General features: G+C 38.1%; 1 long non-coding RNA gene across 2 annotated transcripts in view; it reads left to right on the top strand.

The window, feature by feature from the left end:
• LOC116520414 overlaps window positions 1-23604 on the top strand; it is a 29663-nt gene extending 6059 nt beyond the window's left edge. Inside the window, exons 2-5 of one of the 2 annotated variants that reach the window (XR_004256780.1) lie at window positions 2959-3141; window positions 6886-6980; window positions 18736-18841; window positions 23312-23604. This is a non-coding gene — a long non-coding RNA (uncharacterized LOC116520414). The remainder of the gene's footprint in view (window positions 1-2958; window positions 3142-6885; window positions 6981-18735; window positions 18842-23311) is intronic. The other variant, XR_004256779.1, reaches the window with a different exon arrangement.
• Window positions 23605-23944: the final 340 nt, after the last annotated feature.

Genomic DNA, 23944 nt, shown 5'->3' with positions numbered 1-23944 from the left:
GTTATGGAAAGTTGCGTTTATAGATGACAATTGCTACAAGATTATTATATGCCCCAAAATGGAACTCACAGCAGAGGAATGGCTGATGAAGGTGACACAATTAACATAAGTGGCAAATTGATTGTTTTGAGTGGAGAAAGTACAATAGCTACATTTATGAGTGACTAGAAACGCCTTAGGGACTTTTTGCTGAAAAAGAAAAAAATAATTTCTCTCCCCACCTTATTGAAGGTAAGCTCTGAGTCCTGAAAACATTTAAATACAGACATTCTGTAGTACTGTAATATGTTAACTGTACAATTTTAAAGTTTCTGTTTTCCGTCCTGTAAAATAGCATATAGGTAGCCCTTGATTTTCCACCATTTGTTTAGTGACCTTTCAGAGTTATACTGGAAACAGTGACTTATGACTATTTCTCACACTTATGACCAGAGGTGGGTTGCTCCCGGTTTGGCCCAGTTCAGCTGAACCGGTAGTGGAATTCAGGCCTGGGTCGCAGAACCGGCAGCGACCCAGGCCTGCCATGCCCCTGAACCGGTTCCCTCGCTGCCACTGAGCCGCCACCATTTTGTTTTTTAGTGACTGCACATGAGCAGTTAACTGTTAATTGTTCTGCACATGCATTGCATGTGGTAGTAAAACCGGTAGTAACCCACCCCTGTTTCTGACCATTGCAGCATCTCCATGGTCACACTGATTCATATTTATGACTGTTGCAACATCCTGGGATTATGTGACCCCTTTTGCAACCTTCTGACAAGAAAAGCCAATGGGGAAGTCAGATTCACTTAACACTCATGTTACTAACATAACAACTGTAGTTATTCACTTAATTGTGGCAAAAAAAATGTAAAATGGAGCAAAACTGAACAACTGTGTCACTTAGCAACAGTAATCTGGGGTCAATTGAGGGCTGCTCATGCATTCATCTTTCTATATTGTATTATTTGCCAACCTTTTGGTTTACCTATACACATTACATCTTTATGAATCAGAAGTTGTACAAATGAGTTATACAGATAGTCCTTGAGTTACAATCACAACTGAGTCCAACATGTTGCTAAATAAAACATTGAGTTTTTACGATTTTTCTTGGTTGTTAAGTGAATCTGGCTTCCCCATTGCCTTTGCTTGTCAGAAGGTCACAAAAGCTGATTAACATATTTTTCGGAGTATAAGATGCACCGGAGTACAAGACGCACCAAGGTTTTGAAGAGGTAATTTTTTTAAAAAAGTAGGTAGGTAAATAGAGGGATAGAGAGGAAGAGAAAAAGAGAAATACAGTAGGTAGGTAGGGAGAGAGAGAGTAGGTAGGTAGGTAGATGTTTCCAGGTGTATTTATCCATGTGCTGGAGAAGGAAATCGCTGACAATCTGCAACACCTAAGACTTTGTTTCTGTTGGCACAGCACTTGATCAATGTAATTCTCATCAATCAGTTAAAGAGCTTTCCAAAAAGGGGGAAAAAAGTTTTTGCACTCTGCAAACTTCCCCAAAACAGCCCATTATTCGCAAAAAAGAGCCCTTTTTTTTTTCTTCAAAAAAAGGCATGAATAGCCTTGGGGGAGCTTGCAGAGTGCTCCTGGAGGGGGGGGGCAAAATGAGCAAAAAACAGCCCATTTTTCACAAAAATGGGCCCATTTTTCATTTAAAAAAATGCATGGAGGCCTTATGGAGCTTTATAGAGTGCTGCTGGGGGCAGGGGGGATGGGACAAAAAACGGCCTGTTTTTTGCTCATTTCTCCCCTCCCCAGCCCCCAGGAGCTCTCTGAAAGCCTTCATAAGAATATGCACAGCCATTTTGGTGAAGGGGCGGAGCTTCAGGAGGCAAAAAATGCTGTTTTCAGTGTACAAGACGCACCCAGATTTTCAGCCTCTTTTGAGAAAAAAAGATGTGTCTTATACTCCAAAAAATATGGTATGTAACCCCAGGACACTACTGCAACCATTATAAATATGAGCAAATTGCCAAGCATTTGAATTAGGACCATGTGACAATGAGGATGCTGCAATGGTTATTAGTGTGAAAAACGCTCATAAATCACTTTTTCACTTTTTTTGTATCTGAGTGGTCGCTAAATGAACTGTTGTAAGTCGAGGACTACCTGTATATTTGTTTAGTTAGAAACTAAACAAACTTCCCAAAGTTGAAACTAAGCTTGTTGCCACATAAGGTTACTTCAGGACATTTCCTTTAAAAAGGAGTTTCTTACGGATTTACAAATACTGAATATTGACATTGTACAAAAAGAATGGCAAACAGACTTCAAAGATCAAATGATTCTCCTCGCAGAGAAGGCATTATTTTAGAGCTAGGTAGATGGAAAACAGAAAAAAAACAATGTTATATGCCTTTTCTAGAAATGTCTCTTTTGCATAGCTGTGGCATGAACTTTAGCTAATGAAATTGGAGGAAGTAGAAAAGCAATTCATGTGATTTTGTGTTGACTCTTTTCTTGTGGACTATTAAAACCTAGCAAGGGTTGACTGGCAGAACGAGTTTGAGTTCTTCTTAGATTTTATGAAAGATAAGGAATTAGAAGTAATTCAATTTATAGGACATTCCAGCTGGATATTCAGCTGGTGATTTATCTGCCCCAACTGGAAAGGATACAGGTAATCCTTGACTTTCTACTGTAATCAAGCTCAGAATTATGGTTATATAGTGTGTTGGTCATAAGGTGGGCTGTTTGCCAAGCACTCAAGATGAATGATTTCACAAGAGGGCCACCGATCAGAACTTTAAATCTGAGTCATGAGTATCTTTAAGGGGTTCTCCCGTAACTTAGAAAGGTTGCTAAACTACTAGTCATAAGTCAAGGACTACCTATAATATCTTCCTGTTCTGTCTTCCTATAGATAATGAATATTTAGCACATTCATCTGGCTGTGGCCTTCATCAGCGATGATTCCTTGTTTGGCTCAACTGTGCTTTTCACTTCTGTCTTTAATTTTATAGGCAAACATAAAGATGGATCCCAAATGAAGTCAGTCAGTAATGTGCATCTCAAATGCATGTGGATGAAATAGGGTTACCAGATCTGTTCTGCAAAACTCTGGATGTTCCCTTAGATGGCAAGAAAGATAATCTCTCTACTCACATCAAGCAAAATTATGGGAGTTGAAGTTGAGAAACACACGGGTAAATGGTGCTTATTTATTTATTTATTTATCTAATTTATAAGGTCTTCCGTTTCACAAATGTGAGTCGGACATGTGCAATGAAACTAACAATTAAAACCTTTTTAAACCATTAACCATTAACCTAAACATAAACATGATTGTGAGCGAATACAGCAGAATTTAACACATGGTGCAACCAATGTTACATTGTCACCATGCTGCTCCGGAGGCTTTCCTGAAGCCTGGGGAGGGCAAAAAACGGGCCCAACGGGCCAACAGGAAGTTTGGAAATGATCCATTTCCACCTTCCAGAGGGAGCAGGGAGGCCATTTTCACCTGAGCCTCCTGAGCCTCCCCTCCGTGTGGGGAAGGGGTGGTCACCCATGCATGCGCAGGCGGATGGGGTGTGTGCGATAGCGTCCACACACAATTTTGGCACGCCTTTAGAAAAAGGTTAGCCATCCCTGGAATAGAGCCTCCGAAAGCAAGCTTGCTAACCCTAACCTCCAAATTAATTGGACTACAACTTCCATAATTCCCACTGGAAAAGGTTGATGTAATGCATTCCATATGTACAAAATATACAATGAAGTTTTTTCAGCCAATGAATGGGATAAAGTCCCCAGGAAACCTCATATTCCCTCAGAGAGGTTGGCATCTGTAGACATTCTTTCTTTTTTAAATAAGTTCTGCTTTGCGAGGTATATGCATGTTAGTTTTAAACCCCATATATCTCCCTTTCAACAACTGAGCTGTTACCATTTGCAGTATTTCAGTCACTTGTTCAGTATATTTTCTTGGCCCCTGCATGGGAGGGGAGTCCCCTTTTCTGCTATTTTACTGTTGTTTATTGCTGTTATTCCAAGGGATGTCATGCTTGATACGAACTGCTATTTTTGAATAAGTGCCCAACAGAGAGAAGCTTTGACACCAGGTTCCTGAGGTTAGCATGGACTCCTGGTTGAAAGTTTTATTCTTTTACTGATTAACCTGCTTCACGGCTGACTTGTTTCTCTGGGATCATACTGTGCTCTTGAACGGGGCATAATGCAAGCCAATCAGAAGTTTGGTTGCACTTGGAAAGATGCCAGATTTCTTGAACCATTAATCTCCAAAATTTCAGTGCCTGTGGGACAAAGCTGAAAACAATGGTGGCTCAGTTGCTTAGTTCAAGATCTCCCAGACTTAGAATCATCCATTCATAAGATATTAAAATTCCTATTATTTTACAACTTCAGGCCATGTCTTGGAGGTACACGGGTAGGTATAGTGAACAGTAAGATTTCTATTGCACCCTAATTCATTTATTGTTCAATAAGCCAGTTTGGGAAGCCCGAGCCACGGGCAATTCAGAGTAATAAAACTTCAGAGTAACAGATCAAAATTTAGTTAATGCAGCAGATCAAATTTACAACTGTCTGAAATAATGTTGCATTCGAAGTAGTCCAGCGAAGGGAGCAAAATGCCTGTTAATCTTTTTATAATTTTCCATCTGTAGCTATTTGCTGAAGGATATAAGGTCAAATATGAGATAAATTTCTGTGGTGAAATCCTTTTGAAAATAACAGACCTTCTCCCCCCATAATCCATTAAAATAATGTTTTTCTACAATTCACAGAGAAGAGAAATAAGTATTAGGGTACATCTGGCACACCATAGTTATTTGTTAAACTTGTATCCTGCTTTTCAGTCCTCAACATTCCTTTCTCTATTTTTAAATAGTTTTATTAAAACATATAACACATAAAAGATAAAAAACAAATTCAAAAAACCCCTAAAAGTCTAAAACAAAAATAAGAGGTGCAGAAAATAAGTAATAATAATAAAATAAAAAATAAAGGAAATTTATAATTTCCTGGAAATTGAGAAGTTCTCTGAAGATGTGCTTCAGTGTGGGACACATATATTTGCCTTCATTCACAATCAAGGAAATATATAAAACTATGAAGCCTCTTTTCATTCCAAAACATATAAACAATTTTAGTAACCGAATCATAATTCTAATTACACTTTTGCTGTTTATTTGCCTCCTCAAATTTAAAGTCCTTAAACTTATATTTAAAACTTTCACTAAGGATTTTTTTAAAAAGTGTCCCGATGCTTCCAGACTTGATCCAAACATTCTTAATTACACGGGGGGTCGGGGGGGGGGGGTACAGTTAATCAATTTTGGTATTCAGAAGAGAAAATATGGGAACCCAGTGTCCTTTTCATGATGCAGATCCAGAGCAAGGTGGCTATTCCCTTCTTTCCCACTGTTGTAAACCCACTGGAGATCATGGTCTTGCCCCCTCTTTGCAAGGATCTTGTGGGTAATTCTCAAGTCTTTTCCTTGCCTGGGGAGACATTTCAAAGTACTTATCTACTTAGTCTGTTCTTCATTTTATTGTAGTCATCTGCTTTTAACAGAACTGTCTTCAGGTCACCATTTCGTCTCCAGAAGAAATGTCCCTTAACACTTACTTCTCTTAATTATTCCACTTCAGAACATATTGAGTTAAGGATAGTGACTTCCCAAAAGCACACAGTCATCGCTCAATATGAGGTTCGAATTTCCCTGTCCTCATCCACCAGCCTAACCACAATCCCCCCCCTCCCAATGAACTGTCTTCTGAATATGACTCCAGAATATCTAACCAATGGAAATTCTGATCTCTGTAGTCACCACACAGTTGGAGAACAATCAGTTAGGTTAGAAGTTGCCAAATTTTCTTAGTTCACAGGACCTTTAATATCACTGTAACTTTTTCATAGCACCTTTAGGACAAAACTGTGAACTACTTCGATCTAATAGTTTATGTGATCCCTGACAGAAATTGAATATCACTCTGTTTCTGATGAAAATTTAAAATATCCCTGCCCTTGGGAGTTTGCTGAACTATAGAGTTTGGGAACTGGAGATAGGGAAAATTTGTGACTTTGAGTTGTTAAATGGTTCTTCAGAACTTGGGCAACACAACCCCATATCTTTAAGTCATTCACCAAAGGATAAGTCCTTGAAGCAAGTATCCTGCTATATTTGTTGCTGTCTTCCATTTTTAACAATGTGCTAATCCTGTATACAGTTAGTATACAGTATACTTTTATACTTATTTAATGACTGTTTGAAGTTATAACAGAATTGAGAATAGTGAGATATAACCATTTTTCAGATGATTTATGACTGTTCCGTCATTTCCATAGTCACATAATCAAAATTCAGATGCTTGGCAACTGATTCATATTTATGACGGTTGCAATGTCCCAACAATGTGATCACCTTTTGTAACCTTCTGACAAGCAAAGTCAATGGGGAAGCCAGCTTCACTTAATAACCATGTTGCTAACTTAATACACTTCAATGGTTCATTTAACATCTGTGGCAAGAAAGGTCATAAAATGGGGCAAAATTCACTTAACAACTGCCCCGCTTAGCAACAGTAATTTTAAGGTCAATTGTGGTTATAAATCAAGGACTACCTGTATTTAATTACTCATATCTTCATGGCATTAGAACAGTTTATTTTTGAGTTCTCAGCCTAATTCCAAATGAGTATTTATACCAGCAGTTGTAAACATTAAATATTTTCAATTTTGACAAAGTTAAAAAAGTTTTAGTGATTGCAGCTGGAATATTCATCCCAGGCTCATTCATTTAAAGGAAATTGAAATTGATTGCAGGATATGGCTGACATGCCTCAAGGGCTTGATATGTGTCATTATGATGTGGTGTTTTTTTCTTTTTTCTTTTCTTTTGGCATGTATGGTCATGAACTCTCATAAGATTGTTAAAAATGTTGGCAATGGCACTGCCAAAAAACCAAGAAACTGCTGGAAGCAGAAAATGCTGTGGGAATTGTTAAAGAACTGCTAATCAACGTAAGACTTTGGGTATTCTTTTCCTACCTACTTTTAGTCAAATGAAAAACAAAGGGATGAATTCATTGGCAAACCTAGGATGACCACTAAGCCTTTTAAAAAATACTATTAAAAGGCTTTCTTTTATAACTTGGGTACATGGATTGCCAATATATGCAATATTTGGATAAGTCTACACATGTACAAAAGTTGAACTTTTCACCAGCAACTTTGAACTCTGTATTTTTGGTATAATATTTTGTGAATAGAGGGAAGTTACTGGGGCTGGGCAAATGTCAGCATCTATCTAGGCTTGTCCAAGCTTGAAAGATTAACGGGATGGGACACGCTTGATCTTTGAATAGGAGATCAAGAGGACATCCCTTTTTATGCTTTTCATATGAGGAAATGAATACATGCAAGCATATGTATGTTAAAATATCTATATTTTAATTCATTTTTATTTAGTTTAACTTAAATTTACAACTGGTCTAATTTTTGTTCTGGTTGGGCTCATTTCTCTGGTCTGGTCATGGCTGCTATTCAGTTCAGTTGCTGCAATTCAAAAAGTGTGTGTTTAGCAGCCTGAAAATCTGTATACCTCTTGTATAAAGCATATGGCTTATAATGGTGCATTTAATGCCAACACCTTGACTTACAATGGTGTATTTAATGATTGTTCAAAGTTTCAACAAGACCGAGAAAATTAGCGGTCCATTGCAGCATCCAAATAGTCATGTGATCAACATGTGGCTGTTTGGCAACCAGCATGTATTTATGAGATTTGCAATGTCCATACAAACCCCATTTGTGACCTTCCCAGCTGACTTCCAACGAGCAAAGGCAACAGGGGAAGCTGGATTCACTTAACATCCGCATGATTCACTGAACAGCTGCTGTGATTTGCTTAACAAGGAGGCAAGAATAAAATCAAATGTGATTCATTTAACAGCCCCCTTACTTAGCAACAGAAATTCTGGTCCCAGTTGTGGTCATAAGTTGAGGACTATCAGTAATATAAATCTGCAACTGCAAAAATCACATTTTTCTTTCTTTCTTAACTTTGCTTCCTCCTGGGAAATGATTAAATAAACTTAATGTAGGAGAAGGAAGAGACTTGACATTTATGGAATGCTTCTAAGGGTTCAAAATCGTTTATATATTTACTTTTTTGTTAGATTTACATCCTGCCTTTCCTTCAGGAATTCAATTGGCTTTCCCTCCTCCAACTTTTCTCTGCAAGAAAGAGGATAGATGGAGAGAGAATGACTGGCCAGTATTATTCCCCAAAGAGCCCCTAACTAAGAAGGAACTAGAGGCTAAATCTACTTAATGCCAGTCCAGCACCTTATCCACTATACAAACTGTTTGAGTTATATTTCTTACAACAATCCTGTCAGTAAAATCAAAATGATTACATGTGCAAGCAAAGAGACTGAGGCTGAAAAAAAAACATTTTAGTAATTAATTAGTACATTAATTAATGTACTAATTAATTACAAGAAAGACACATAATGTCGCCCTATTACAAGTACAGATACTCCTCAACTTACCATCACGATTGAGCTCAAAATTTCCATTGTAAGTAAACAGTTGCCAAGTGAATTTTGCCCTGTTTTATGACCTTCCTTGCCATAGCTGTTAAGTGAAGCACTGCAGCTGTTAAATTAGTAATATGGTTGTTAAGTGAATTTGGCTTCCCATTGACTTTGCTTGTCGCAAAACATTTTTAGATGACCCCAGAACACTGCAAGTCACAAATACATGGTGAGCATCCAGATTTTGATCATAAGATCCCAGGGATGGTACAACAGTTGCAAGTGTAAAAAATGGCTATGAATTGCTTTTTTCATAGACATTGTAACTTTGAATAATCACCAAATGAATGGTTGTAAGTCGAGGACTCCCTGAATTATTAGGACCTTATCATAAATGTTGATTTATGCTATATTTGTATCTGTTTGTCAGGGTATAAATAGACATAGATGGCTATCGTATATCCTTAACCGAAGATTGTTGCACTCCTTCTATCTGGCATGGTCGTCCTCTTCCACCAATCATGCAACTTCGGGAGGGAGGGAGGGAGGGAGGAAGGGGACACCCGCCTAGCCAGCCAAATCAGCCGAATCAACTCTGGTGATCAATGGGGTAACAGATGTCGCAGCCAGATGGCCCTCACATCCTAGACATAGATGAAAAATGAAATATGCAAGAAAGTAGACCATATAGAGGTAGGAGGGGTTTCTTTTATAAGAAATGTTGGATTCAAATAACAATAATAAGATTTCTATAAAGAAACAAGAAGAGATGGTTCTTACAACAAAAATGGTTCTTACATCAAAAATGTCTCCTGAGTAAAGTGGATAAGGCAATGGTGCCTGGAGGTAAAATTCCCAAAAGGAATCAGAAGAATTCCAAGAGGGAATTGGTCAAACTTTGCTGGTAGTTATGGGTACTGTAGTACTTTGGAGCCATCACATGGAATAAGGTATCCTACATGGTAACTTGTTTTGGTTCTTATGGAACCAATAGTCTAAGTCCATAATGGCGAACCTATGGCACGCGGGTGACAGTGGCACATGGAGCCATTTCTTAGAGCATGCAAGGCATTGCCCTGTCAGCTCCAGCATACATGAACAGCTAATTTCAGCCTTCATTTTTGGCCATTTTTCACCCTCTGGAGGCTTCCTTGAAGCCTCCAGAGGGTGAAAAACTGCCCAATATGCAAACCGAAGTTTGGGAACGGACTTCTGAGTTGCCTGTTGGGGTGTTTTTCTCCCTCCGGAGGCTTCCCTGAAGCCTCTGTAGGGTGAAAAACAGCACAATGCACAAACTAGAAGTCCATTCCCGAAGTTCTGATTTGCATGTTGGGTGGCCAACAATGAAAGCCGAAATCAGCTGGCCAGCTGTGCATGCGCACTGGAGCTGATAGGGCAATGCCTCACCTGCCCTAAGAAATGGCTCTGCATGCCACATGTGGCATGTGTGCCATAAGTTCGCCATCATGGACTTAGACCATTCATTTAAGGTCTATTACAGCAGATACAACATTTTAAGATCAAGTGACTCCATTTGCAACTTTCCCAGGGGACTTCTGATAAGTGTAGTGTATAGGGGTCTGATCATGTGATTCACTTAACAATTGCATCAAAAGAAGTTGTAAATTAGATAGAATTCATTTGATGACTGCATTTCTTTGTGTCAGAAGTTCTGGTCCCAATTGTCATAAGTCAAGAACTACTTGCATTTGGATTTTTGTTTTTAATTAGAATCTAGCAAAGCAACACATTTGTGGACACAGGGTTGAATTTTTGGGGAAGATATCTCAAAAGTAATAGAGATCGCATCATGTAATTGGAGATACCTTCAAATAAATTTATGCAGTGTTAGTGTATATCTCTTTAAGCAATGGAATTCAAAACTAAGAAAAAGATTTGTCATATACAGTTTGTTGCATCTGTCTGTAGAGCCATGGTGAACCACAATTGTGGTACTGTCAATTGTTTTGCATCCTTGTACTTGTCTCAGGTCTGTTGAGTATTGCATTTTATTGAATATTCCACTGATGCAGAAATGCTATATGTCATTTCCCCACATCTTAAGCTAAAGTTACTTTACCACCTCCATCCTTAAGATGGCAGTGTAAGTAAGCAAAAAAAAAAGTGGCTTTAAATACCTACATAACTGTAGTGTATCTTTGTCCTGCCTTCATTCATATTATTAAGTGGGACGATATCACATTTGAAATCTGAACCGGTGTTGACTAACTAGGAAAAATAACTTTGTGTACAACTTAAATTGTTCTTCTTTAACTGCTCATCAGCTGTGGGGTTTTTTTTGCGGGGGGGGGGGGGGGGAGGGGGGAATCACAGCTTCAGGAAATACAAGTGTTTGATAATGTCAAATGGGATTTTATGTTGTGCCAGTTAAAGTACCTGGAATTTGGTGAAAGCACGTTATACATTTGTTAGATGAATATATACTTAATAAGATACTCTTATTTAATAATTCATACCAGTTTTATTGGTAACAAAATTGCGAGAGAATGAAAGAGAAGTATGAACATTTCTTGTTTTGAAGTAAATTTCTAATACATAGAGATCGCTTCATTTGATCTAATTCTCGGAGACCGAAGCACAGAAAGACAACAATCTATATTGCGTGCAAATCTTCCCAACGTAGCAGCAGATCTTGAAAAACGGATGAGTCAACACCCAGTTCTCAGGAAACATTATTACCACAATTCAGAATTCCCCAAGAACATACTTAAATTGTAACTCTTTCTCTTTCTGTTAACATGATCGTGCTGTGGCAAAATGCTTGATGAGGTCAGAAAGATAATGAATAGAATTAACCTGGTGCAAAACACAGGAAATTAATCCTTCTTTTTAGATGAATAAAACACATTGACCCAAAGAAAGTTTCTGCTCCTAGATGGGTTATTGTCAGTAGGCTAGGAGTAAGAAGAAAGAATACAGAACTTTCTACTCTAAAGATAATATTAAAGATTATCACAGATGAAGGGAATGAAATGAGAAAATTACCTTTGATGGGATAAAATCTAGGTTAAAGTCATTGTAGAATCTGTAAAAAAAAAAAAGCGGAAGCTTCATATTGCAAAGGCAACTGGAAAAAAGGTCATAAGTCCTCAATGTACAATCATTTGTTAAGTGATCATTTGACGTTGCAATGGCATTGTAAAAAGTGGCCTGTGCCCATCCTTGTACTTGAACCATGCAGCATCCCCTCAGTCACGTGACCAACACTTGGATGCTTGGCACCCAGCATGCTTGTACAGTGGTTGCAGCATCCCACATGCGATGGTTCAGTTGTGGTTTTTCTCAACCAGCTCCCAAAAAGCAGTCAGCGAGGGAAGCCAGACTCGCTTAAGAACTGCAGTAATTTTCCTAGCAAAAAGGCAAAGATAAAATATGATACAACTCATTTAACAACCGCCTAGGTTAGCAGTGGAGGCTCTGGTTGCAATTGTCATCAGTTGAGAGCTAACTGAAATATGTACAGCCAGTTATGCTGTAGATATCATCTTTATTAGAAAAGTGTGTGCCTGTTTATATATAAAAATTCTCTCTCACTCTTCCTCCCCCCCCCCTCTCTTTCTCTCTCCCTCCCTCCCCTACTGCTAGGTCCTGGAGCTGGCTAAGAACTTCCACATTTGGCTAGATGACTAAGTAGGGGGCAACCTGAAAGCCTCCGGGGTTATGGCAGCTTTGCACAATTGGTAGGCTCTGCAGCTGATCAAGGACTACCTTGGATGGCTCAGGAGTCCCCCTCTGTCCCCTGCACTTGCAACCTTTCTTGCAGGCTTCTCCACTAATTTTCTGGAGAAGATTGCAGCTGGCGATCATGTAATTGTGGAGTAATTGTAAGTGTACCAATTGTAAATGTAAACAGGTTGCCAAGTACCCAGAATGCAGTCATGTGACTACAGGCGACCATGTGATGTTTTGCTATGGTCAGAAGTGTTTTATGGGCCGTGAAGCACCCTTTCTTTACAGGTAATTGTACACCCTTAGGATAACAGTCATTAACCTACAGTAAGTTGTGGATTAACCCAACAGCAGAGGAAAACATAAGCAATGCACATTTAATTGCCTACTGTTAGAGCATCTCTTTAATTTTCCTGAAGGCGTTATGTTAGCCATTGTTCAAATCCAAATGCCACATTAGACTGATTAAATACCACTTCATAAATGTTTAGCACATATTAGCTACTGCGAGTATTGAGTTACTTACATTGAAGTTATGCTAAAGATGGCTTCTGAAATTAATCAAGTCACAATTAGCTTGCCAAAAGCTGGATAAACATGCAGTATAATTGCCTGTGGTTATATATAACTATTAAAAGTCTTGATGTTGAGGCTTTTGGGTCATAAGAGACTGTCTTGCCTTTGTATTTCAGTTCTTTGCTGAGCACAATATTAAGTCCTTATTTTTAGTGGCCAAAGTCTGGCCATGTTGGCTATGCTTTTTGGGAGTTAAACAGGAAAATGACAATGACTATGTAGTCCTTTATAAGAAAACCAGTTGTAGCGACATACTCTCATTTCTCACTTCCTAAAATTTGATTTCTGTTTTCCGTTTTCAGATACATGGAATTCTTTCTAATAGGAAGTTGTAGTTTTGTCTATCTGGTGCCCTCTGGTTGCATAGACATTATAGTACCCATAATTTTCCAGACCATATTGATTAGGAATGCTGGAACAATAAGTTTCATACTCTTCAAACCATATTTGGAAAGATTAGTAGACAACCTGTAACCTCCTGGGTAATTGTTTCAGAGATATTTCCTTACCTAAGTCTAGAGATTCTCAGTCATCCAGGTGATGATTGTCCCAAAGGTGCCTTTTCAGGTAGCAACTGGACTTTCTTGTTTTTTTCTTTTGAAGGTATTTCATTTCTCATCCAAGAAGCTTCTTCAGCTCTGACAGGACAGTGTGGAATGGAAGAATTTATATTCCTTGCAGACAGCTGCCCATTTGCATCCTTTTGGGAAGGAAAGCACCGTTGGGACAACCATGACCTGGATGACTGAAGATCTCTATAGACTTTTAGCTATACAATTTGGGATGAGCACCCTTTGAATGATATGGGAGTAGGAATGGATTTCTAGAGGGGGGGGATTGCAAGCTATAGGACCAGGAGCACTACTCAGGTGACCCTGAGGACACAAATAAACCTCCAAGTGCTTCAACAACCCTGTAAAAGGTTGCAAATGACCAGCTGTTTGCAAGGAATATAAATCCTTCCATTCCCCACTATCTTGTGAAGATCTGAAGAAGCTTCTTGAATGAGAAGTGAAATGTCTTCCAAAGAAAAAACAAAGCTCCTTTGTCTCTTGAAAAAAGCACCTTTGGGATTCCTTACTTAAGCAAAGAAATAGAATGAGCACAGGGGAGCAAAACAGCAATGGAAGTAGGAGTGGCTTTCCTTCTGATAACCTGATCAGAAGCATTTAAAATGATGATCACCTGGCCATGTCTCACTGTAGCATTGGGATGGCATAGCCAGCCTATTGATGCTAACTTTGCCAAATTTATGTCCCACAGGAGTAATGGCTATCACATCAGATTTTGGATGCATTCTGTACATTAAACTATTTGAAGTACCTTCTTGAAAAATGTTTATCTTACAATGCACTGTTACCCAATTGAAGGCTGCAAATGGCAAAGGAGAGTTTCAGATGTGATAGTCCTATTTCTTCCTGACTTTGTCTAGTTGTTGCTGATTCACTTATCAACTTCTGTTAAATAGTCAACAACAGAATATTTATGTTTCTCCCCGCCCCCTAACTATAAAAGGACAATAATGCCTACCTTTCTTCAAAAATACTTTGCTTACTTGCACAATTAAAGGCAACTCTCTGGTCTCAAAAGACAATAATTGTCAAATATTACATTAAACCTAAAGGTTTTGCAGCGTATTTGCAACTCACAACATGCCATTTGGCGAATGATAAAGGTCACCACTGTCAAAGCATCTTTCAGGGGAATGGAAGATTCTGTTCCCCATAGATGTTTTCAGTTTACGTTGCTTCATGCCTTTTATATACACAGGCCAGTTGTGTTTTCACCTATAAAACTCTTTGTTGCAAATATTTACAATATACAGATGTATGCAAGATAAATAGCCTTCTGAAGCAATTGAAATGTATGCTTTGGCTGGGATGCTAATCCTTTGCAGGAAGTATTAACAAAGTGAGAAGTCAATTATTGGGATTGAGTCTGGATACCTCCCTTTTTAGGAGAGATATATTATCAGTCTTTCCTCCCAAAGATAGGACTTTGCAGACTTGATGTGACTTTGGCCAACAATTTTGTTAAATTATTTATATATTTATTTGATGTATTAAATCTACTTTTCAGCCTGGAAGGTTCCCATGGTAACCTAGATAATAACCAAAAACAAAGTTCGTAAGCTAAAAAGATGAACAATACTAAAGCAAAGAGGAATGAAGAGAAAGGGGAAAGGGGAAGAGGGAAAACATCTGTCATTAATGTTATGTTACTCCTATAATGGTCAACAAAGATAAAAGTAGCTTGCCTGTGAGGGGAATCATTGACTGCTGAATCCATTGTCTTGTTCCTCTCACAAGGCACTTCATTTCAATGGTCTCACCAAGTGAGGAGAGTATCAGATGGATGCAGTAACTATGAGTGAAGATGACAGCCCTCACTTTGATTTCTCAGAACAATTGGTCCTGGTGACCTCTCTTAAAAAAAAAACAAGAGAGTGACAGCTAGTCAAGATGGCAGCTCATCATACTGGGACCATTGCTTCTTCTGTACGGTGGGTTCCATTAATGAAAGGCTTCCATGAAACTCTAGAAAAATCATCAGACATGGCTACACAAATGTGATTGTAGAGGGAAGACAACAGCTGTACAGCCTAGAAAAATCCTAATCAAAACATGGGAGATGGAAAGAAAGGTCCTCACATGATTCATTGCTTATTTTCCAAGATCAAAATAATAGCACACGTTCTGAGTTAGATAGAAGCAACCATCAGAGGAAAATGGAATTGCGGCATCTTGGACTTACATTAAAATGTCACCCAATTTTTTGTTTGGGGAGGAGGAAATGCTTTACTTATATTCAGAGATAGATAGATGGATGCTCTCCACATGTTGTTGCATGGGTTCAAACCCTTTACCAGGGATTGAATTTGTGGACTCTTCCAGTCAGAGTGTGTGTATAGATGACTTCATACAATGCATGAGCTTTAGGAGCTAACCAAATCCTGACATTCTGACGGATTAAGTAGTCGGATTACAGGGGCAAAAATAAATTGTCCATAAGACAAAGAAAGTAATTTTCAAGATGTATATATGTATTTTTGCACTTGAGAATATGCCTCTAGTAATTATTCCTTCCTAATGTCCCATCACTTTCTTCATATCACTTTGAAAATTAAATTCCAAAATACCTAGGATTGTATTCTTGTGTAATTAATTTGCATATATTATATGTAGGCATACAAACAATTAGTTTTGTTGTTCTGCTACAGCATTAGTGAGATATAAGAATAAGGGTTTATTTCTAAATGTTCACCCTTCGCAACAGAGTCTTGGAAGCTAGATTTCCCGCATTTTTTCACCTTTGGAAAATCAGTGAATAATTTTTTCTGATTAGTGTAAATGTGATAACATTCTTAATTTATGTTGTGTTTCAGTAAGTGGTAAAAAGACACAATTCTTTTGAATTTTAAACTAACTCATAATCTCCGGAATTTTTTTAAAAATAAGCTTTATATAAATAAATCTCTTAGCACTGAAGTGAAGTGAGAGTGAATTGTGGATTATGAGCCGAATGTGAATCCCAAATCATTCAAAGATACTTGAAGTATATTTTCTGCAGATACAGATGTCTAATATAAATCTAATGGAAAATATGAAGTAGAAGGTCTGAAAAGATTTTCCTTACATATTTCCTATTTTATCTAACCTAAATTTAGCATGCTTCCCTAGATTCCTACATGTAGCATAATCCAAATTTTTGCAACCAGAGCCACCAAGATCTGCCCCAGAAAAGACATGAACTATCTTAAGAATGATATGTACAGTCCAGATCACCTTAAAGTCACAAAACAGAGAGATTTCGGAGTAGGTTAGGAATTCATTTTAGAGGCTGTTGATATCATTCTGACAGTTTCTATTTACCACTGAATAATTGGATCAGCATAGCTCCTAAGACTGTGATGGTGAATCTATAGCACACTTGCCAGAAGTGGCACACAGAGCAATCTTTCCAGGCACGCGAGCCGTCACCCTATGCTCTTCTGGGTTCCAATACGCCGGCCAGCTGGTCTTTATATATGTGGGAGTGCTGGAAACTGGAAGAGCAGCTACCTGGTGCACAAGTGCGTGCCAGGAAAATGGTTTTTGCGTTTCTGGTGCACACATGCGTACCAGCCATCTGCTCTTTCGGTTTCTCGTGAGCATGCATGCACGACGACCAGTTGGCCAGTTCACATGCACACACTGGAAACTAGAAGATTATCTTCCTGGTGTGCGCATCCACACTGGGCGGCTGCTCTTTCCATTTCTGGCACGCGTGTCCGCGTTCCATTTTGGTACTTGGTGCCGAAAAGGTTCGCCAACACTGTCCTAAGACATTGTATATATTAATACAATGCTTTAGGAGGGCAAATAGTTGTGAGTTCAATCCTGATTAATATCTAACTACCCAATTCCAATAAAAATGAGAGTGCTAATTTCCTGATAGACAATGTAGCTGGAATAGGTTATGATAGTTACAGGCTAAGCTCTGAATACATATAGTTGGAGGTTGCAATAATTCTAACAATTCCATTTCACATCTTCCAGGGAACTTGGAATCCATGCCCCAAATACTGTAAATTATATCCTCATGAGAAATACTATTGTAAATACTTCCTTTACATTATTTAAAACAAGCCCCTAATGATACCTCATAATTAAGTCTGCAAGGTATGAAAGTAACAGTTCACAGAAACATAGGGTCTTCTACCCCAGCCTCCTGCAAATCTAAGTGTTAAGTTCTACTGGATTGAATATTCATTTTATTTAGTTTTCATGTACCATAAAATATAGTTTGTATATATTAAACTAATTACGTGCTAAAGTACAATATGGTTTCAGTTTGATTCAATGCGTTACATGAACTAGTTCATTATGGTTTTGATACCACTATTTACAGTCTTAGGGTAAAGTTTATCATTGAAATTAATCTTTGATTGCAAAAGTTCTACTTGTAAATTACAAGTAATGTTGAAAACATTATTTCAGTTCTCAGTTTCATCTCATTCAGTAGTCAAAGTGAAGTCAACCTGGAAATTCTGAAAAATTATGATATTATTCATGATGTGGCCTCTTTGTGCACCCACCCTCCTAAGCATATTTTTCTCAGATCTCTTAACGCCACCAAATTATCAGTCTTCGGATTCTTTGGCTGAACTCTTTACCTACCTTCCCATAATGATGATCTAGGTCATGTGATATAGACGAGCTGCAGGAGGCAGATAATGAATAATTTATGGGGTCTAGAGGAAGATGTAGTGGAAGACAAATAAACTATCTTTGGAGAAGGGAGGAGCAGTAACATTTCTTAAATGAAATAATGACAACATTATTAAGCTATTTGTATCAACACCCATCTACCCAACCAAAAACTGTTAGAAGAGAAACTATTCTATTCTCTCTAAATAGTAATGTCAATTCCTGTTGGAAAAATGGAATCTTCATCAAAGAAAGTTTAGGGATATGAAACATTTACTAAAATTTACAGAAAAATAGAGATACATAAATATGATTTTATGACAGCTGCAGTGATTTGCTTAATACCCATAGGAAAAGTCAGGCGCCATTCATTTAATAACTGCCTTGCTCAACAACAAAAAATCTGGTTCCAGTTGCATTTTTCTTATTCTTTTACCATGTCTAGATTAAACTTTAAAGTGCAGAATGAAGCAGTAATAGTAGCCAACACAGCAGCAGATGGGCTGGGCTCTGTATTTCTCCATATTCACATAGCATGTTTTTCTCAGTAAGAGACTCCACTGGAACATATTGATTTTACATTTAGACACTCCAACTCTCAAACTACTCAGGGTCTTCCAAGTAGTATGATTAGAGAGGTTAGATCCTCCAGCCATATCTTCCTTTAACATTATTTCCCTTTCTCCTCCTCCTCCTCCTCCTCCTCCTCCTCCTCCTCCTCCTCCTCCTCCTTCTTCTTCTTCTTCCATCTTTTAACTTAGTTTTGTTCTTGTGTGCCCTCAGGTTAAAAATTGAGGACTACCTATAATTCTACAAGCAACAAGTTCCTGTCATAAAGTTTCAAAGGCCATAATCTGCATTTGGATCTGAACTGATCGTCCAGTCCAGAGTAAGTCTAAGAATGCAGTGGATAAAGTGATAGAAGCTGTATGTAATGACCTCATAACAGTTATGAGATTTTGTACAGGGTTATGGTGCTTCTGGTTTTACTATTGGTTCGCAACCTGTGTGCAACGCTTCTGTGTGTACGCTGTTCAATGTAAATTGTTTTGTGCGGATGTGCAGAACAATTTACAGTGAACTGCTCATGTGCAGTCACTAAACTCCAACATGGCAGCGACATCAGCAGCGGTAAGGGAACCAGTTCAGGGGGCGCCAAGCCTGGGTTGCTGACGGTTCTGCAACCCAGACTTGAATTCCACTACTGGTTTGGCTGAACCAGGCCAAACCGGCAGCAACACACCTCTGGTTTTGTACCTCAAAACTGAATACAAAGTATTACAGTTTTTCACTAATGGCATATAAGCCCAAGTAAGCACATCCAGAAGGGTTATATATGTGGTCACATACCATCAGCCATCATCTCTTTCTCTATGCAGGTTGTTTATATAGTATGCTGCATATTTCTGGTCTTCAATTCATTTCTTTGACTGCTTCTTGTAGAATAATGAAAACGTCTATATGAAGGGGGTCATAATAGGTACAGCTCCAAATGTCCTCAGAATCATACAAGATAGGCACTTAAAGATAAGCACTTACTGAGGATTAAGTAAAATAATTACATGATTCATCAGGTCTTACGTTGGATTTCATATTGCCAGCAGAAAAAGAACAATTAAAGTTGACATAATATAATAAATGTCACTGAAAAGGCACATGGTTAGTCTATGAATCAGCAAAATTTAGAGAAGGAATTTTTTTCTCCCAGACTTCTCAGTATATATAAATCAATCTTGTGCTGTGAATTACTAATAGGGCACTAATTGTTCCACACACTTGTTTTGGCATTGCTAATATTTATAATCTGTGTATAATTTCACACAAGTTATGAAGTTTATCATGGATTCCCGTTGTTAGGAATATAATCTAACAGTTGGGTTGACAATATATAAATCATGTAACAATGCTATACCTGTTTCTTTAAACCATACTGTAAAATATGATTGGTTACTGTTTTATCTCAATCGGCCATAAGAGGAAGCCAGAATGACTGTTAGGTCTCCCTCTATTCATTAGATGCTGGGCTGATCTGATCTGAGTGCCGTGAGCTATTGTAAGTTTTGCAACTGCTAGCAAACTTTGTGTACTGAACTGATTATATGATACTGGACTATATTATTTGGATTATCCCTTAACTGAAAGACATTGATGACTGACTGACTTATCCGTGTATGACTTGGACTGTTTGATGGATTCTGATACCTCTATTTCCATGAAAGTAAAAGCCTATTTAAATTGCAGTGTCTCTGTATGCTGGTTTGTGTGTTCTCCAACACTACTCTCACAACGCTTCACTGAACATACTCGCTCTCCCAATGGGGAGCTTACCTAACACTGGTTATAGGCCCAGAGTATACCAGACATAGTCAAAGAAGAGTTGGTGTTGATATGCAATACCGTATATAGACAGCTGTTTATTTAGTGATTGCACTATCCTGGAGAAGATGGCGAGCGACCCATCAACAAGCCTATGGATGATAACCCGGTTAGATGGAACAAACTATGTTTCCTGATCTATGAAAGGCAGTCTATTCCTGCGTAGGGAAGGTTTATGGGATGCTGTACAGAATCCACCGGATGTAACTGCTTGGAATCCAGATAACGATGATGATGCCAAGAAAATAGCAGATTTTCAGCGAAGCAATGAACAGGCATTGTGTATTATTGGTCTAACACTGAATGACCAACAATTAATACATATTCGTGAAGAAGATTCTGCTGCAATATGTTGGGAGAATTTAAAGAGAATTTATGTGCGTGACGCTGTAGGTGCGCACATACATCTTACACGAAAACTGTTTAGGGCACGTCTTCTGAGAGGTGGAGATATGTTAGCTCATTTAATCTTTATGAAAGGGGTTTTCCAGGAGCTACATGAAAAAGAATTAATCTTTTCTGAGCTACATCAAATTTATATCATACTCTCCTCACTGGATGAGATTTATGATGTTTTTGTGTTGTCTCTTGAAGTCTTAATCCAAAATGAACTAACATTGACTGACATTACTGCACGACTGTTGGAAGAGTCAAGGAGAAGGATGGAGAGGGAACAACTGAGAGAGAAACCACCACAACATGAGGAGTCACCTACTACTGCCTATACTGTTTGAAAATGTTATTCTTGTGTGGCTAAGGGACATATAGCTAGGTTCTGTAAAAAGGCAAAACAACAGAATGTTGGAAGAGCTAGAAAAAACGCTAATGTCAGCTTAGCTATGTCTACTTTGGCTATGTCTAGCAGTGCACCAGTAAACCATGATTTGTGGGTTGTTGATAATGGAGCATCACAGTGCATTACTAGAGATAGAAAAAGGTTTGTAAAAATGACCACGAGCAAGGAACATGTATGTTTGGCAAATGGATGGAAGGTGAAGGCGACTGGTGAAAATAATGCATGTTGTTCATTCCTAAAGAAGAAGTTACCAACGTTATATGTACCTAAACTGAAGTTTAATTTATTATCAGTAAGGACTCTAGTTAATATTGGCTATGTAGTCACCTTTATGGGAGATAACTGTATAATTGAAAAAGAAAGTACTAGGGTTACTGCCAAATTAACAAATGGTTTATATGTTATACCGGATGCCCAAATAGCTAACACAGCTTATGATAATGTGAAACCACATGACGAATGTATACATTTACTACATGGGGCACATTAATTTCAAGATGCTGCAACAAACTGTTAAGTTGACAGAGGGAGTAAAACTAAAACTATGCAGTAAATATTTAAACTGCAATGTTTGCAATCAGGAGAAGAGCAAAGTTACTCCAGCAAACAGACTGAATGGTTTTAAAACAAAGGAACCCCTGGAAGTTGTTTTTGCTGATTTAATAGGACCTTTAAAATCCGGTTTGGGAGGTGCCTGTTATGTTTTGAGTATCATGGATAATTATCCCCGATACGGTTTCTGTTATTTAATGAAAAACAAAACAAAAACATTTCAGCATTTCTTTAATTGGCTGAGGTTTGCAGAAAGAAAGCTAAAAGCCAATGTTATCACTGTAGTTACTGATAATGAGACTGAGTTTACAAATCAGAAATTTCAAACGATGTTAAGATCAGCAAGTATCGAGCACAAATGTTCTACTCCTTATAGGCCATAACATAACTCGTTTGTAGAACGAAGGGGGCAAACATTACAGGCCATGGCTCGAACTATGATAGCTGATTCAGTTTTGCCAGAAACACTGTGGGGTGAAGCTATGATGTGTAGTAACCACGTTTTAAATAATGTGGTGAATACAGCAACCGGTGAATTGCCATTCACTAGGTGACATGGCAGAAAACCAGATTTAAGTTACCTACATACATTTGGAGCCCCAGCATGGGTGCATATACCATCACAAGTAAGACTTAAAGGGCAGAAAAGAGCTCGACAATTATTTTTCATAGGTTACGAGGCTAACAATAGATTGTTTAGTTTTTGGGCAGCTAGGCATGGATATGTAGTGAATCATTTAGATGTTGAGACGGCATATCTCCATGCACCGTTGCAACATACTGTATATTTAAAGAAGCCTTTAGGGTTAAACACTGGTAATAACACTGATTGCTGGAAGTTAAAAAAGAGTCTGTATGGCTTGAAACAACCAGGATATGAATGGAATCAATGCATAGTGAAAGAGTTAACAAAGATAGGTTTTAAAGTTGGCATAGCTGATCCATGTTTGTTTAAGAAAGAAAGTAATGGTGTGATTCTATTGTTCACTGATTACATAGCATTAATCACTAAAACTGAGCAAGAAGTTACTGAGATTATTACACCGTTGAAAACGAAGTTCAGTATAAAACATCTCGGTGAGATTAAGCATTATCTTGGTTTACAAATAGATAAAACTAGGGGAGGATACAAAATCTCACAAACCGAGAAGATTAACCAGCTACTCAGAATGTTCAGGATGGAACTATGCAAACCAGCTAAAACTCCAATGGGTCTGGAATTTAGCCATGATGATGTAAAAAGTTCTGTGTTTGGTAAGGGTATTTATCAATCATTGATTGGTAGCTTATCGTATCTGAGTAATTGGTCAAGGCCCGACATAGCATATAGTGTAAATCAATTAGCAAGGTTTAATGCTGAACCTACTGAAAGGCACTAGCAAACTGCTAAAAGGATATTAAGATATCTTAAGCAAATGATGCATTATGCATTGTATTTAGAACCTAGAGATGATCTGAACTTGACTGCATATGCTGATGCAAGTTTTGCTACAGATGTGTCTACACAGAAATCAACATCAGGGTTTGTTGTATTCCTGGGAAAGGCATTAATTGGATGGCGGTCTATTAGACAAAAATATTTAAGTCTATTGACTATGGAGGCTGAGTTCTCATGTCTGTCTTGATTATGTACAGATTTGGCGTGTTATAAACAACTCCTGCTGGATATGGGAATTAACATACGAGAGCCTATTGTTGTTCATGAAGACAATCAAGCAGCAATTCAGATGGCATCCAATCTTGCTGTAAAAACTAGGTCAAAACATACTGATATAAGATATCTGAATGTATGGCAAAGTGTGAATAGTAAATTAGTTTCACTGGAGTACTGTATGTCTGGAGACAACATCGCAGTTCAGCCCAAGGTAATATAAAGCATAAACATTGTTGCGAGGAATATGGATTAAGATTGTAAGATTTATATATTGTTCTACCCAAAGGGGAGAATGTTAGGAATATAATCTAACGGTTGGATTGGTAATATATAAATTATGTAACAATGCTATATCTGTTTCTTTAAACCATACTGTAAAATGTGATTGGTTGCTGTTTTATCTCAATCGGCCATAAGAGGGAGCCAGAATGACTGTTAGCTCTCTCTCTGTTCGTTAGATGCTGGGCTGATCTGATCTGAGTGCCGTGAGCTATTGTAAGTTTTGCAACTGCTAGCAAACTTTGTGTACTGAACTGATTATATGATACTGGACTATATTATTTGGATTATCCCTTAACTGAAAGACATTGATGACTGATTGACTTATCTGTGTA

Source organism: Thamnophis elegans, chromosome Z (genome assembly GCF_009769535.1).
Source record: "Thamnophis elegans isolate rThaEle1 chromosome Z, rThaEle1.pri, whole genome shotgun sequence".
NCBI lineage: Eukaryota > Metazoa > Chordata > Lepidosauria > Squamata > Colubridae > Thamnophis > Thamnophis elegans.
This window is presented reverse-complemented; position numbering and strand designations above follow the sequence as displayed.